The sequence below is a fragment of the Giraffa tippelskirchi genome, chromosome 6 (assembly GCF_054371585.1).
Source record: "Giraffa tippelskirchi isolate mGirTip1 chromosome 6, T2T-mGirTip1v1.2.pri, whole genome shotgun sequence".
NCBI classification, from domain to species: Eukaryota; Metazoa; Chordata; class Mammalia; order Artiodactyla; family Giraffidae; genus Giraffa; species Giraffa tippelskirchi.
In genome coordinates, this window is record NC_137280.1 from 7,341,908 (window position 1) to 7,355,439 (window position 13,532).

General features: G+C 39.8%; 1 non-coding gene across 1 annotated transcript; it reads right to left on the reverse strand.

Moving 5' to 3' along the window:
• Nucleotides 1-4,768: 4,768 nt before the first annotated feature.
• On the reverse strand, nt 4,769-4,841 carry TRNAC-GCA (transfer RNA cysteine (anticodon GCA)). The gene has a single exon. It is a non-coding gene; the product is annotated as a tRNA-Cys (tRNA).
• Between the last annotated feature and the right edge of the window lie 8,691 nt (nt 4,842-13,532).

A 13,532-nucleotide genomic window follows, 5' to 3' on the forward strand; every position in this document is an offset into this window, starting at 1 on the left:
TAGCTATTCTCCCTGCTATTTTAGAAAATTGTTTAAAGAAATAAGGCTGAAGTTTGGGACTTGTTTGTCGCAGATTTTTTTTTTTTTTAACGCTGGGTTTTATTAGGGTCGGCTATGTTTTGCAGAAGTAACTGCTTAGTAGACTGTCATAGTTTTAATTGCAGAAGACTTTAACTCTTGAATCCTGAGTATCTTGTAATCCTCAGTACTACTTGAACAGACTATGAGGTCCTTAAAGGCAAAAAAAAACATTGTATTCAGCTTTATACCCTCATCACCTTACTCAGTGCTTGTCACATCAGCAGGCATCTCATAATCAGAGATTTTATGAAATCTTTGCTATTAATTACTGAGGTGACCTACTTCTAAACAGTCAAAACTCTGGAATGTTCTACCTTATCCTATTTGAACTAACATATTTCAAGAACTGGATATCCTACTTTGAATCAACTCTCGCTATTAGTAAATAATTACCATGTACATAATTCCAAAAATTTTAAAAAGCTGGCCTGAATGAAACTAAAATTTCCAGTTAATGTGTATGCTGGGGGAGAATATATAAATTCTTTGTATTATATCATTTGTCTTTGAGAAATTTTGAGAAAATGTGACCCTAGATTTAATAAATGTGAATTTCCTAAGAAAAGATATCCATACAGTTCTTGAGTAACAATCCTCTTTTCTGAAGGGAAGGGAAAACTTCTATTCATGTTTATTTGGTGATTTATTACTTGTGTCAGTTACTGAATTTCGTTTTGTTTTTTTGTTTTTGTCTTTTCTTTATATACTTAAGGATTTTATGGTCCCTTGATTTTTAAAATGGATATTACTTTAATTTTAAAACAGTTTCATAAGTAGAAAATAATGCAAAAAGTGACCCCCTGTCGGTCTGAGTATCTTAGAATAAAGGGAGTCTGAGACCATGCCCAGTGAATAAGATTTTCTGCTGTTAACTCAGCATCACCACCACCCTCTCTAAGTAACTCCAAACCCCTCCACCATCCCGTGGTTCCAAGATGGTATTGTAATAATAAGTCTCTACACTCTCAAGCCAGTTTTGGACCTTCCCAGAAAGCTTCGTTTTGTGAGTAATGAACCTTTTTATACTTTCTTAATACATGCAAGGATTACCATCAGCCTTGACAGCTAAAGCAAATTTTGAGTGGAGGATCCATCTCATTTTTACAAGACAAATGCAAAAATTGTGCCAGAGAAAGGCCATAATTCCCCAGAGAAAGTTGTGGCCATATATATGAGCAAACGTGGGATTCATAACAGCTTCTGGAGCAACACTTTGTAAACCACTCAGCTTAATGCTGCACCTGGGGACTGTTGATAGAAGCTCTCCAGAGAATCTTGAGGTTTGCGGTGGCTTCCAGGTAGCGTCAAACCATCTACTTCAGTGGTGACTTTCCTGCCACGTTTCCCTTGCTCTTCCAATGATTATATAAACCTCAAATTAGCTGCAAACTCCTCTATTCTTGGAATACAAAGGGCAATTTCTGTTTTCTGGACTGCACCCTGACTGACATAGTCAGTTAATAACAGGAAAAATAGAAGCTCAGATATAGTCCACAGACTGGCCCTCAATGGGCTTCCCTGGTGGCTCAGGTGGTAAAGAATCTGCCTGCTGTGCAGGACACCTGGGTTTGATCCTTACGTCAGGAAGATCCCCTGGAGGAGGGCATGGTTACCCACTCCAGTATTCTTGCCTGGAGAATTCCATGGACAGAGGAGCCTGGTGGACTATAGTCCAGGGGGTCACAAAGTGTTGGACACAACCGAGTGACTAACACTTTCACTTCACTTGGCATTCAATAAATAATCATCTTATGGTGGTAGGCTTGCTCCTTTATTCCTGAGAGTATGAATTAGCAAAATTAGGTAATGTGAGGGAACCTTAGCACGAAATCTGTCACAGTATGTCCAGGGAGTAGTTTTGAACAGAAATCTGAACAAGGAGGACAGACAATATTCCACAGGTAAGATCAAACCTGGAGCCAGAGATGAAGCAGAAAGGAAACGAACATGGAATTGAGTGAGTGGAAGATGCATTTTTTGTCCTAATACAGGGCATCTGTAGCAAATTCGTTGAATAATTTGCTGCTGGTTAGAAATTTTTATTGGCCGACACTCAAATGTTGCAGGTCTTTCTCATGTATCTTCAAGGAATCACATGGCTCCCAATTTGCCTCACTATCATGCCCTGCATGATAACAGCTGGGCATATAACCTCCTAATATCCAGGAGAAAAGCCAACTATGGGTGCCCAGTGAAGCAAGCAACAGCAGCTCCCAAGCGGACTGGTGAAATAGACTGAAGAGTCTCTAGAACTGATTGTCAGAAAGTAAAACCTAGATGAGAATGAAAAAATCTGAATATTTGTGGGATGCAGCTCCCTTGTTTTTGCTCATATAAATTCTTTGGGAGCTGTGTTGCTGCCCAAATAGGTTTAAATGTCCATGAGACTCACAGGGGGAGGCTGCTTCTAAGACTCTTTAGGTAAAGATAATCATGTCACTCAGTCGTGTCCGACTCTTTGCAGCCCCATGAACTGTAGCCCACCAGCCTCCTCTGTCCATAGGATTCTCCAGGCAAGAATACTGGAATGGGTAGCCAATCTCTTCTCCAGGGGATCTTCCCAACCCAGGAATTGAACCCAGGTCTCCTGATTGCAGGTGGATTCTTTACATTCTGAGCCACCAGGGAAGCCCAAGACTCTTTAAAGCTGCTAAATATTTCTTGACATTGTTTTTTAAGTTTGATACCATTTTCACTAAAAGTACTAAAGAAATCAGCATTTGATACAGATCATATAAACACTAAGTCATATTCCCCTATTATGGTATCCATGACCGGTCTCTTGAGAAACCTGTATGCAGGTCAGGAAGCAACAGTTAGAACTGGACATGGAACAACAGACTGGTTCCAAATAGGATAAGGAGTACATCAAGCCTGTATATTGTCACCCTGCTTATTTAACTTATATGCAGAGTACATCATGAGAAATGCTGGGCTGCAAGAAACACAAGCTGGAATCAAGATTGCCGGGAGAAATATCAATAACCTCAGATATGCAGATGACACCACCCTTATGGCAGAAAGTGAAGAAGAACTAAAGAGCCTCTTGGTGAAAGTGAAAGAGGAGAGTGAAAAAGTTGGCTTAAAGCTCAACGTTCAGAAAACTAAGATCACGGCATCTGGTCCCATCACTTCATGGGAAATACATGGGGAAACAGTGGAAACAGTGTCAGACTTTATTTTGGGGGGCTCCAAAATCACTGCTGATGGTAATTGCAGCCATGAAATTAAAAGACGCTTACTCCTTGGAAGGAAGGTTATGACCAACCTAGATAGCATATTTAAAAGCAGAGACATTACTTTGCCACAAAGGTCCATCTAGTCAAGGCTATGGTTTTTCCAGTGGTCATGTATGGATGTGAGAGTTGGACAGTGAAGAAAGCTGAGCGCCGCAGAATTGATGCTTTTGAACTGTGGTGTTGGAGAAGACTCTTGAGAGTCCCTTGAACTGCAAGAAGATCCAACCAGTCCATCCTAAAGGAGGTCAGTCCTGGGTGTTCATTGGAAGGACTGATGTTGAAGCTGAAACTCCAATACTTTGGCCACCTCATGCAAAGAGTTGACTCATTGGAAAAGACCCTGATGCTGGGAAGGATTGGGGGCAGGAGGAGAAGGGGACGACATAGGATGAGATGGCTGGATGACATCACCGACTCGATGGACATGGGTTTGGGTAAACTCCAGGAGGTGGTGATGGACAGGGAGGCCTGGCATGCTGCAATTCATGGGGTCGCAAAGAGTCGGACACAACTGAGCAACTGAACTGCCTGAACTGCCTGAACTGCCTGAAATCATTTTCTGTTGCTGTTCACAGTTGCGCTGCTAAATTTGCCAGTATCAGAAACCGGTGGCTTAGGTTTCCATTTCATATCCTCATGTAAACATCGCCAGGGTTTGTCTGCTTATTACCTTTTCCTGATCCCTCTTCTGACCTCTAACTACATTTGTTCCATCTTCCAATCCAAGATCAGTGGCTCCTTTACTCTGAGTTAAGACTATGTTGAACTCACTCTGGTTGTCTTCTCCTTTTCCTCCAAAGATAAAGAGAAAACACTAGAAATTGCAAGGTATTTTTCTTTTCTTATCAATTTCAAATGGACTGAAAGAACAAATATGGGAGAATTGTGCAGAGGGGAATATTTTGTTTGCTGGAGGCTAAAATCAACTTGTAAGGTGCTGTATAAAAATATAAAATATTCATAAATTACCCCTTAAGTGAAAGTTTTCTGCTGAACCATTAGATACATCTTTAGATTCATCCTTTGTTCTTCAGGATGCAGTTGCCATCAGTATTGCATCCTGATTCCTAATGAGCATTATGACTTTCAGTCTGGGATTTCTGAACCAGCAAAGACATGAATGATATCATTTAAGTTTCATCTTGGTGAAAGTGAGTAACCAAGATGGTAGAAAGCTAACAGGGACACTGGTAATCAATATTATTAATAGTAACAAAATGTTTTAGAAACAATAAACCATAAAACAAATAAGTAAAAATACAGCCTCATCCAAATACGAAATACTCACTTGTATGGTCTTTGATACAGATAACATAAAAGAAAGTGAAGTCGCTCAGTCGTGTCTGACTCTTTGCACCCCATGGACTGTAGCCTACCAGGCTCCTCTGTCCCTGGAACTTTCAAGGCAAGAGTACTGGACTGGGTTGCCATTTCCTCCTCCAGGGCATCTTCCTGACTCAGGGATCGAACCTGGGTCTCCTGCATTGCAGGCAGATGCTTTACCATCTGAGCCACCAGGGAAGCCCTACAAATAACATAAACACAAAGTCATTTCATTCAGATTCATCATTTTACACAAACTCATTCACATGTGACACAGGATAGATCAAGACAGATTCATAAGTGCAACTCCTCACAACTGCACTAACTGAAGACTAGAAATCCTCTGGAGAGAGCACAAACACATGTGTATATTTAGGCCCACGCTATCCCAGCACACATCCACACAGACCTACTACAAATATGCCACTGCTAGTATCAGAATCTTTCAGCCATGTGTGAAGTCCACTCTATGTCATCTGTACTTATCTGCGATATAATTGTGTAGTGTAACCAATTTTTTCCTCAAGTATTTTGTCTCTTTTCACCAATTAACAGTTAAGTTCCCATAGAATATTATTTTGACAATCTTATTAACAAAAGACCCACAGGAAAGATTAAAATAAAAGCTGAAGCATATTTCAAATTGCTGAGTGCAAAATATTGAATCCGCTTTTACTACCAAGAAATTTCCAAGTTACTCTTTAGTCCTCTTCCAGTACTATTCTGAAAATTGATACTCTGGAGTACTTTCAGAACAGAGTAGTCATTTGAATAGTAGTGTATCTCCTCTTCATCGGATTGTGATCTGCATAAAAGTTCTTTGAAAGCTAGAAAATATTTCTACACTAATTAAGGTATATGAACACTTCAGGCTAAGTTTAGGCATCTATTCAATTTTAGGAACAGAGGAGCACCTTGGAGAAGAACTAAACACTTGTGGCATTAAATAGAATATTATTGAAAGAGTTAAGGGGAAAAGGTCAATACATAATCAAATATATGCTGAAAATTTAGGAAAAGTTCACTAACTTGCAGAAATAAATTCTGCAGGTATAATAACTAAAATTATTGACATTTTAGCTCTGATATAACAGTATTTATCCAAAGGTTTTCAGTAGGATTCACTCTAGGTTTTGCTTTGTATTGAGAAATAGAATTTCATATGTATTAACTATATTAATTATACTATTTTGCTGTTTTTAGCACTAATGAAAATTCATAAGGCTTGATGTCCTTTCAAACTAATTGGGATTTCAACTTTCAGTTTGCCTATTACTGTCACTACGTCTCTTGAAGAAGGACAAATTAACCTCAAAATCCATGGCACAAATATTAATTTAGTATGCTATTCAACATCTCCATGAGACCTCATCTGCTTACAGATTATAAGACTCTCTCTTGCATATTTTCAGGTTAAGTCCTTGTTATAAACATGTCAAAGTTCATGGTTGGTAAAGTACTACATATCAGTACAGTCAGTGGACCATAAAAATGCTGTTAGACACAAATTGCTTTGCACATTGATAAAAAGCAAAAACTGTGTCTAAAGCAAAGGTCCTACTCACTCAACAGTGTTCTACAGACATCAAGAGTGGTTAAAAGACTAAAATGTCAGGATATCATTGCAAAGTAAGTTAGCTTTCTATTTTGTGATCAACCAAGTTAGAAAATCTAGATTGTAATAATTGTTACATTTTTAATTAATAATAATATTGCCTTTTCTGGAATGACTTACTTGTCCTCCATTCTCTCCTCTTTCTAACTGAGAAGCTGGGAAACTAAAATATATATTTCCCAGAGTCCTTTGCAAGTACAGGTTCTATATGCAAGTCAAGTTCCAACATGTAAATTTGCTAATTAATATATGGAAAATAAGATGGAGGCAGAGACCATCTTCCCAGGGCTCTTGGCTAATATTGTCACTAGCTATTATGGTTGTGGAAACATGATGCTTCCCTGAAGGAACTTGACATTATCCACTCTTCCGCTTCCTAATTATCCAGAAGTAATAGATTCCCAATTTAACTTCCCTGCACAACAATCTTGGTTGCCCATGTTTCAGATACCTCAGAGAGTTAAGAGATAAGTAGAAAGAGCAGTTCTGGCTCTAATATATCTCTAATATTGGCCTCAAAGCACTAGCTCTTCTAGTAGATCACTTCTGCACAGTTCTAGAACTCTAAGAGCTGTTGCTGCTGCTGCTGCTGCTGCTGCTAAGTCGCTTCAGTCATGTCTAACTCTGTGCGACCCCATAGACGGCAGCCCACCAGGCTCCCCCGTCCCTGGGATTCTCCAGGCAAGAACACTGGAGTGGGTTGCCATTTCCTTCTCCAATGCATGAAAGTGAAAGTGAAGTCGCTCAGTCGTGTCCGACTCTTAGCGACCCCATGGACTGCAGCCTACCAGGCTCCTCTGGCCATGGGATTTTCCAGGCAAGAGTACTGGAGTGGGGTGCCATTTCCTTCTCCGCTAAGAGCTGTTAGGGAAATTTAAAAAATAGTCTTGTTTAGGCTTCAGGACAGAGCAGAGCAGGCCTCTGACCTTGCTTCTAACCTGCCTGGATACTGCCCAGACTGGGAGTGACTGTGAGTGACTGCTGGGAGTGCAAGACTTAAAGCCCCATAGATAAGATGGTGGGGGGGCGGGGAGAGGAATCCTGAGATTATTGAGCCCCTGGAAGGGGCCTGGGCAACCAAGCCCCAGGCTTAGCAAGAGTTCAAGTTTTACATGACAAAACAAATTGCATTAACAGGAAACCAGGCTTGCAATTTGGTCACAGATTGATGATGATATCAGTTTGTGTGCACCCTGGGATTATAAGCAGGAACCCCCAAACTGCAATGTTTAAAGTCTCACCCATGGACCAGAGGACACACTGCCTGGGACCCTTTCCCAACTGGGACTCCAGATGTGCTGTGACACAGGACTTCCCAGCGCTGTTTAAGTCTGGATGTTGGTCAAAACCCAATTTGGTGATGTATTCTCTGCTTTTTCTATCTCTCTTTCCTTTTAATGTTAGTATATTGAAAGTAAGCAAGATAATTCTCTAATAAATCTTTGTATTATTTATTTGTATATAACGAGTGGCTTATTTTGTTAACAAATCTTTTGAACCTGAGATGAAAACGAAAACTTTCAGCAAAACAGAAGCTTATCTTCAGTTCAGTTCAGTTCAGTCGCTCAGTCCTGTCCAACTCTTTGCGACCCCACGAACTGCAGCACGCTAGGCCTCCCCGTCCATCACCAGCTCCAAGAGTTTACTCAAACTCATGTCCATCGAGTCGGTGATGCCATCCAACCATCTCATCCTCTGTCATCCCCTCGTCCTCCTGCCTTCAATCTTTCCCAGCATCAGGGTCTTTTTCAAGGAGTCAGTTCTTCGCATCAGGTGGCCAAAGTATTGGAGCTTCAGCTTCAACATCAGTCCTTCCAATGAACACCCAGGACTGCTCTCCTTTAGGATGGACTGGTTGGAACTCCTTGCAGTCCAAGGGACTCTCAAGAGTCTTTTCCAACATCACAGTCTGGAAGAATTAATTCTTCAGTGCTCAGACTTCATGATGGTCCAACTTTCACATCCGTATGTGACTATTGGGAAAACCATAGCTTTGACTATATGGACATTTGTCTGCAAAGTGATATCTCTGTTTTTTAATATGCTGCCTAAGTTTGTCAAAGCTTTTCTTCCAAGGAGCAGGTGTCTTTTAATTTCATAGCTGCAGTTACCATATGCAGTGATTCTGGAGCCCAAGAAAATAAAGTCTGTCACTATTTCCATTGTTTCCCCATCTATCTGCCGTGAAGTGATAGGACCAGATGACATGACCTTAGTTTTTTAAATGTTGAGTTTTAAGCCAGTTTTTTCACTCTCCTCTTTCACCTTCAACAAGAGGCTCTTTAGTTCTTCACTTTTTGCCGTTCGAGTGGTGTCTTCTTCTTATCTGAGCTTATTGATATTTCTCCTGGCAATCTTGATTCCAGCTTATGCTTCATCCAACCCAGCATTTTGCACAATGTACTCTTCATAGAATTAAATAAGCAGGGTGAAAATATACAGCCTTGATGTACTCCTTTCCTAATTTTGAAACAATACATTTCTCCACGTCCAGTTCTAACTGTTGCTTCTTGACCTGCATACAGGTTTCTCAGGAGCCAGGTAAGGCGGTCTTGGATTCCCATCTCTTAAAGAATTTTCCACAGTTTGCTATGATTCACACAGTCAAAGACTTTAGTGGAGTCAGTGAGGCAGAAGTAGATGTTTTTCTGGAATTCCCTTGATTTTTCTATGATCCAACAGATGTTGACAGCTTTATCTCTGGCTGCTCTGCCTTTTCTAAATCCAGTTTGTAAATCTGGAAGTTCTCAGTTCGGGTACTGTTGAAGCCTAACTTGAAGGATTTTGAGCATTACCTTGCTAGCATGTGAAATGAGTGCAATTATGGGATAGTTTGAACTTTCTTTAGCATTGCCTTTCTTTGGGACTGGAATGAAAACTGACCTTTTCCAGTCCTGAGTTTTCCATTGCTTAGTTTTCTAAATTTGCTGGCATATTAAATGCAGCACTTTAGAATTTTAAATAGCTTTTAGGATTTGAAATAGCTCAGCTAGAATTCCATCACCTCCACTAGCTGTGTTTTTAGGAATGCTTCCTAAGGGTCACTTGACTTCACACTCCAGAACCTTGGTGAGTGAACACACAATCACAGTTGTCTAGGTCATTCAGATCTTTTTTGTATAGCTCTTCCGTGTATTTTTGCACCTTTCATTTTTTAACATCTGCTTTTGTCAGGTCCATACCATTTCTGTCCTTTGTTGTGGTATCTTTGCATGAAATATTCCCTTGCTATCTCTAATTTTCTTGAAGAGATCTCTAGTCATTCCCAATCTATTGTTTTTCTCTATTTCTTTGCATTGTTTCCTTAGGAAAGCTTTCTTTCCTCTCCTTGCTATTCTTTGGAACTCTGCATTCAGATGGGTATATCTTTCCTTTTCTCCTTTGCCTCTCACTTCTCTTCTTTCTTCAGTTATTTGTAAGGCCTCCTCAGATAACCATTTTGACTTTTTTCATTTCTTTTTTCTTGGGATGGTTTTGACCCTCACCTCCTGTAAAATGTTACAAACCTCCATCCATAGTTCTTCAGGCATTGTCTATCAGATCTAATCCCTTAAATCTATTTGTCACTTTCACTGTATTATCATAAAGGATTTTATTTAGGTCATTCTTGAATGGTCTAGTGTTTTCCCTACTTTCTTCAATTTAAATCTGAATTTTGGAATAAGGAGTTCATGATCTGAGCCATAGTCAGGCCCTGGTCTTGTTTTGCTGATTATATAGAGCTTCTCCATCTCCGACTGCAAAGAATATAATCAACCTGATTTTGGTATTAACCATCTGGTGATGTCATGTGTAGAGTCTTCTCTTGTGTTGTTGGAAGAGGGTATTTTCTATGACCAGTGCATTCTCTTGGCAAAATTCTGTTAGCCTTTGCCCTGTTTCATTTTGTTCTTCAAGGCTAAACTTGCCTATTTCTCCAGGTATCTCTTGAATTCCTACATTTGCATTCCAGTCTCCTATGATGAAAAAGACATCATTTTTCATTGTTAGTTCTAGAAGGTCTTGTAGGTCTTCATAGAACTGTTCAACTTTAGCTTCTTCGGCATTAGCAGTTGGGGCATAGTCTTGGATTACTATGATATTGAATGGTTTGCCTTGGAAACAAATCAAAATCATTCTGTCATTTTTGAGATTGCACCCAAGTTCTGCATTTCAGATTATTATGTTGACTATGAGGACTACTCCATTTCTTCTAATGGATTCTTGCCCACAATAGTAGATATAATTGTCATCTGAATTAAATTCATCCATTTTAGTTCACTGATTCCTAAAATGTCGACGTTCACTCTTGCCCTCTCCTGTTTGACCACTTCCAATTTACCTTGAATCATGGACCTAACATTTCAGTTCCTATGCAATCTTGTTCTTTATAGCATCAGACTTTACTTTCACCACTAGACACATCCACAACTGGGCATTGTTTCTAATCTGGTTCAGCCTCTTCGTTCCTCCTGGAGCTATTTATCCAGTCTTCTGCAATAGCATATTACATACCTACCAAACCAGGGGTCCATCTTTAAGTGGCATATCTTTTGGCTTTTTCGTACTGTTCATGGGATTCTCAAGGTAAGAATGCTGAAGTGATTTGCCATTCCCTTCTCCAGTGGACCACGTTTTTTCAGAACTCTGCACCGTGACTCATCAGTCTTGGCTGGCTCTACACAGCATGACTCATAGTTCATTAAGTTACACAACGGTGTGATCCATGTGATCATTTTGGTTAGTTTTCTGTAATTGTGGTCTTCATTCTGTCTGCCCTCTTACATATACTTTATACCCTTTATGTCTCATTCAATGAGTACTCAATAGAAAAATGTATCCCCTTTCTTATTCACAAATGTAATGTCATTTATCTTTACATCTCTATTGAAAAACAAATATTAGTTCTTTTATCAGTCTATGACTCTGTGTACCTCTCAGACATATGTTGTTATCAATATGAATATGATTAGTCTATATCTAAATTTATGACAACAGAATTAACAGTTCATAAATATTGCTCCATGTACTTTTTGTATATATTTACCTTTTTTAATTTTTTTATTTACAAATTTACAAAAATCACATATATTTTTTATATATTTACCTTTTATTATTACCAGGGATTCCCTGGTGGCTCAACTGGTAAAGCATCTGCCTACAATGCAGGAGACCCTGGTTCAATTACTGGGATGGGAAGATCCCCTGGAGAAGGGATAGGCTACCCACTCCAGTATTTTGGGGCTTCCCTTGTGGCTCAGCTGTTAAAGAATCTGCCCACAATGCAGCAGACCTGGGTTTGATCCCTGGGTTGGGAAGTTTCCCTGGAGAAAGGAATGGCTATCCACTCCAGGATTCTGACCTGGAGAATTCCATGGACTGTATAGTGCATGGGGTAACAAAGAGTCAGACACAGCTGAGTGATTTTCACTTTCACTTCACCTTTTATTATGGACAACGCTAAATATATCTAAAAGTAGAAAAAATAGTATGTATACCTCTTTGCACCCATCATCCAGCTTCAGTAGTTTTCAACTTATAACCAATTTGTTTCATTTATATCCCCCACCTACTTCTCTACCTCTAAAGTGTTTTGTTATTTTTAATTAAAGTATAGCTGCTTCACAATACTGTGCTAGCTTCTGCCATACAGTGAAGTGAATCAGCTATATGTAAGCATACCTCCCTTCCATCTTGGACCTCCCGCCCGCTGCCTACCCCTCAAGGAGTGAAATTGGGTCATTTGTAGAGACATGAATGAACCTAGAGTTGTCACACACAGTGAAGTAAGTCAGACAGAGAAAAAAACATTATATAGTAAGACATATATGTGGAATCTAGAAAAATGGTACTGATGAACCTGTGTGCAGGGCAGGAATGGAGAAGTAGACCCAAGAACGGACATGTGGACACAAGGAGGAGGAGCCAGGTGGGATGAATTGGGAGACTGAGACTGACGTCTGTTCCTTGTCACATGGAAGACAGGGCTCATGGGGACCTGCTGTGCATCAGGGAGTCCAGCTCAATCCGTGTGTTCAATACTTCCTTATGTGCTACGTAGAGAATATCAAGGGAAAACACTATTCAAAAATCCAAGATGTAGAAACCAGACACACCCAGGTGTCCCGCATGCATGGCAGGCAGATTCTTTACTGTCTGAGCTACCAGGGAAGCCCACAAACCAGGTACAAACAAGCACACAAAGTTAAGCTGACCGAACATTGGGATACTGTTTTCTGTGAAGAGCTAAAAACTAGTGATGTTGCCTTTTTCTCCACCATTTTTTACATTTTAAACCTCAAAACAACCTTTGAGGTTGGTACTTTTGAATAATTAAGAGTACGAGTGGTGTCCAGACACTTCTAATTATATGATTCTGGACACATTTCTGAACCTCAGTCACAACATCTATACATGAGGACTCTAAAATTTCTTATATCATAGAGCTATTATGAGAATTAAATAAGCCATTTGGCCTTGCTATTCTTTTTGACATACACTGGAATCCCTGGTTTATAGTCCTAAGGGATGATATTTTCATACAATCGTCAGCTTTCCTAAAGTTCTTTATCTCTTTAACTTTAACACAGTCAGATTCTTTCTGGCTGTGCAGTAAACCTGGAAAAATAATGACTGCTTTCCTTAAATTTCTCTGTCTATCCACCTTACCTAGAATTTTGAATTCAATGATTTTGTGATTGCTTTTATCTATCCAAGATAACCACCTGCCTTAAGATCCACCACTGTTCACCAGACACAAAAAGAAAGAAAAAGGGCATCTGTCCTCCTTGTTTTTGCTTGCTTCTGCTTAGGGGATGCCCCTAGGGAATGCAATGGGGAAAGAGCTGCTCTGAGGAACGCCTGCAGGGGACACAGCCTGCTTAACAGTCTGTAGACTAATATGTTGTCCTTTGTCAGCCAGCTGGGTCAAGTTGCCCATTAGCAATTCTAAGAGTTCAGCCCATCAAGACAAATGATTCATTCATTCAGATGAGCATTTGTCTTGATAAACTGACCTTTTTCATTCTCTCCTCCTGATAAACAAGCCCATTATTATTCACTCATACCTTTCACAAAATTTTACAGGTACTCCCTCTGAAAAAGGATTGAGCTAGGTTCTAGTTATAAAAGAATGAACAAGATTTATCCCTGGTCTCAAGGAGGTTCTAATCTATTACGGTAAATCTTCATTAAACAAAGCTCAATCTGTATGTCTCTTTCTCATTAGAAGCAATATACTCCTCACTTCTGCTTTGTTGGCCTCATAAGTGAATAAACACAAATGATACATATGG